We start from the raw sequence: 4,831 nt of genomic DNA on the forward strand, positions 1-4,831 counted from the left end.
GCTCATCAAGTCAAGCGCTATAAACCTCAATGTGACTTTGATAAAACCTTGTTTTGGGTAAGGATGATTTGATCTAAGGGGTTAGATCAAATGGAACTAATAATCAACACAACAACACTTTACTCAATGATCAATTGCTTGATCTTATAAAAGATCATAATATGGAATTCCCTGCCATAACATATGAACCTACAATTAATTGGAAATCAAGTAACAATAATTGGGAAACCATTCTTCACTTATCTTTTCCATGCCTTAAACTAATCCATGATCCTACCATGAAACCTCATGGTATTCATTCCACTTCAACATTGGAATTATAACAAGGAGATCCACTCAAGAAGTATATATTCTTCTACATTCCAAGTTATTACACATCAAACCTAGAGAGGTGAGAGTTCTATAGTATTTATTAGAGAAGCAATGGAAAACCTTAAGCTAAAACCTTGGATATACATCCATGCATTTCAATCATCATCTTTAAGAGAAACCATTTATGTTAAACATAGATATTGATGATCACACCAATCTCTATGGAGCCTAAACTCAGGTTAGTATTAAAGTCCTTCCCAAATAAGAGAGACCATTCATATCAATCTTAGCTTTACCTACTTAAGAATAAGTGACAACCATTGAACTAAAGTATTAGATTTGTAAACCATTTCATCTTGGAGAAGTGAGATAACCAAATACCCAATTGGATAAGATAATATCCATGAGTTGATGAAATAGGGAGGAGACTAATCCAACTAAGATAGCCAGGTGGAGTATTAGACTTGATATCTATTGAGATATGGTGAATACACCATAAACCCTAGAATAACTATTCCTATATGAGAGAACTCAAGTTATGGTGTTACACTCAAGTTAATGAGGCAACACTTGGACTTGGGAAAGAGAACTATCCATATACCCAGATGATTATATCATCATTCCCTGGAAAGAACCCTAGAATTATCTCAGGCAATCTGCTGGGATATAAACTATAGAGGCCACCATAATTACTCATCCTAGAAAATAAAATAGAAGTGCTATACCTTAATTCATCAATACAATGCTTGATCATGGAAGTGAGAAACCCATTTAATGAGAGGTACCTTAGGAAGCCAAACCTTGAATATTATAAATTAAGTGATGATCATAAACCCAAAGAACTTGAGGTAGAGATATTAAGAACAAGTTGATCATGTATAATTCATGATCATGCTCTTGAGATATGTGAGGATAAGTTAAATCCTAATAGGATCAGTAGATATCATTCACCACATGAAATCATAGGGAGGTAACTAGTAAGCAACCCTAGACTTATATCCCAACCTTTACTTGTGAATCACTTGGTGATCATAAGTAGAATCCTACCATATCCATACTTCAGAAATTAAACAACCTAAGAAAACCTTAGAGTTAAACTCTATGCTTTATATGGTGAGAACCCATATATCCATATGACCAAAGTTAACTATAAAAAGAACTATAACCAATGTAGTTACTTAAATGATAAATTGAGGTTAATAATAGAAGCCAATTGGTAGAAGATAAAACCAATTCTCAATATCATAGTAACTAGAGGAGAACATAAAATGTTAAGTAAACAACCACCTTATCATGGTTAGGGGAGATTAAACCCTAGCACATGCAATATGGTGTCATCTCATCTCTACAACCCAGAATTAAATCTCAACCCTAGTTTGTGTATCACTTGGGTGATCACAAATAAAACCTAAACCTCAATTAAGATTCAACCCATGTGTCATTAGGTAAATAGCATTGGAACCCTAGATTTGCACATCAAATAAATCTTATGCTTCAATTCTTGAACATAAGCAAAATCTTGTGCTACATTTTATAATTGAAACCATATGTATGGTGATCAACCACTTAACCTATTAACCAAGATCAAACCATGATGAGAGTAGAATTACTCTAAGTATTTCAAGGTAATAGTAAAATACAATAATAATGCTAACCTTGAGATAGGGCTATAATTAAACCTACAAGATCTTAACAAACCAGTATTCACATAAGATCATGTGCAAGTGACCAATTCTCCAAATGGAAGTCAAGTCCTAATACAACCTCCGAAATACTTTAAGTTGAAAGTATCAACTCCAATATTTCCAAACAGATTTGATTCACAAGATAAATGGAAATTAAAATGAGAGCATAAATCATGCTTAATTAAAATTTGCAATAAAGATTCACATATATTAAATGCTCATTCAAAAACAATTCAGTGTTACAATGATCCTTTATTTAGTCCTAATGAAATTCAAATTATCAAATACCTGCAAACAGATTTGAATTCAAAACTGAATTCAAAAACAGAATTGAAAACAGAAAATAAAAAAACTGAAAAGAAAAAGAGAGAAAACCTACCAGGCTCACCTGGCCGTGTAGCCCGTCGAGCAGCCCAGCACCACGGCCCAAGCACCAGCCCAACAACAGCCCATACCCCTTCGTTGAAATATCAACTAGAGGGGGATCGTCCTCATCCTCTCCTTCGGCATGGAGGACAGCACGACAATGTGCTCTGCTTCTCCCTCTCGCTGGCGTCCTCTCCTCGCTCGGCGTCGTGACGAGGCACCCTGATACGTCCAATTTGCATCACTATTTTATATCATAATTTGCTGTTATTCATTGATATATTTCATGTTTGGACACAATACTTATGTTATTTCATCTATTTTGCATGTTTCATCATTATTGGAGGATCAAGCACCGGAGCCAGGATTCTGCTGGAAAAAGCACCGTCAGAACGCAATATTTCGGAAGATCAACTGTGGAAGGAAATTATAACAAAAATCCTATTTTCCCAGATGACGAAGGAAGCCAGAAGGGGGAGCCAGCTGGACCCAAGGTGGGCCCAGACCATAGGGCGGCGCGGCCCATGGCCTGGCCGCGCCACCTGGTGGTGAGGGGGCCCCACAGCCCCTTTCGCCTCCTTTTCTTCGCGAAATCATTATTCCCGAAGACATAAGCCACAGAGGGTACCTCACGAAGAGTTACAGCCGCCTCTGCGGGGTGGAGAACACCACAGAGAAAAGAGCTCTCCGGCGGGCTGAGATCCGCCGGGGAAATTCCCTCCGGGAGGGGGAAATCGACGCCATCGTCACCGTCATCGAGCTGGACATCATCTCCATCGCCATCATCATCATCTCCACCATCATCACCGCCGTCTCCACCGCTGGACATCGTCATCGCCGTAGCAATTTGGGTTTGATCTTGATCGTTTGATAGGGGAAACTCTCCCGGTATCGATTTCTACTTGTTGTTGATGCTATTGAGTGAAACCATTGAACCAAGGTTTATGTTCAGATTGTTATTCATCATCATATCACCTCTGATCATGTTCCATATGATGTCTCGTGAGTAGTTCGTTTAGTTCTTGAGGACATGGGTGAAGTCTAAATGTTAGTAGTGAACTATGGTTGAGTAATATTCAATGTTATGATATTTAAGTTGTGGTGTTATTCTTCTAGTGGTGTCATGTGAACGTCGACTACATGACACTTCACCTTTATGGGCCTAGGGGAATGCATCTTGTACTCGTTTGCCAATTGCGGGGTTGCCGGAGTGACAGAAACCTAAACCCCCATTGGTATATCGATGCAGGAGGGATAGCAGGATCTCAGAGTTTAAGGTTGTGCTTAGATTTATTCTTAATTACTTTCTTGTAGTTGCGGATGCTTGCAAGGGGTATAATCACAAGTATGTATTAGTCCTAGGAAGGGCGGTACATTAGCATAGGTTCACCCACACAACACTTATCAAAACAATGAAGATTATTTAGCCGTATGTAGCGAAAGCACTAGACTAAAATCACGTGTGTCCTCGAGAACGTTTGGTCATTATAAGTAAACAACCCAGCTTGTCCTTTGTGCTAAAAAGGATTGGGCCACTCGCTGCAATTGTTACTCTCGCACTTTACTTAATCATACTTTATTCATCTGTTATATCAAAACCCCCTGAATACTTGTCTCTGAGCATTTACAGTGAATCCTTCATCGAAACTGCTTGTCAACACCTTCTGCTCCTCGTTGGGATCGACATTCTTACTTATCGAAAATACTACGATACACCCCCTATACTTGTGGGTCATCAAGACTATTTTCTGGCGCCGTTGCCGGGGAGTGAAGCGCTATTGGTAAGTGGAATTGGTAAGGGAAATATCTACTGTTTGTGCTGATTTTATTTCTGCCTGCTGCCATAATTCATTATGGAGAGATCTTCTCTCGAATGTTTATTTGGAAAATCCGCTACTACTGCAAAGGTAGTGGATGAGGCGCCAGGTAAAGAAGAGATACCATACAAAATACTTATGAAAATTATTGAACGCGTAGTGAATAACCGTTATACAGGGGATGGAACTGTCCACCCTGGAGATCATTTACTGTTCTTGCATGAATTATGCGGTTTATTCAAGTGTGCAGGTGATGACCCACAAGTATAGGGGGTGTATCGTAGTATCTTCGATAAGTAAGAATGTCGATCCCAACGAGGAGCAGAAGGTGTTGACAAGCAGTTTCGATGAAAGATTCACTGTAAATGCTCACAGACAAGTATTCAGGGGGGTTTGATGTAACAGTTAAATAAAGTACGAGTATGTAAAGTGCGAGAGTAATAATTGCAGCGAGTGGCCCAATCCTTTTTAGCACAAAGGACAAGCCGGTTTGTTTACTTATAATGACCAAACGTTCTCGAGGACACACGGGATTTTAGTCTAGTGCTTTCGCTACATACGGCTAAATAATCTTCATTGTTGTGATAAGTGTTGTGTGGGTGAACCTATGCTAATGTACCGCCCTTCCTAGGACTAATACATACTTGTGAT

The sequence above is a fragment of the Lolium perenne genome, chromosome 3 (assembly GCF_019359855.2).
Source record: "Lolium perenne isolate Kyuss_39 chromosome 3, Kyuss_2.0, whole genome shotgun sequence".
In the NCBI taxonomy this organism is placed as follows: Eukaryota; Viridiplantae; Streptophyta; class Magnoliopsida; order Poales; family Poaceae; genus Lolium; species Lolium perenne.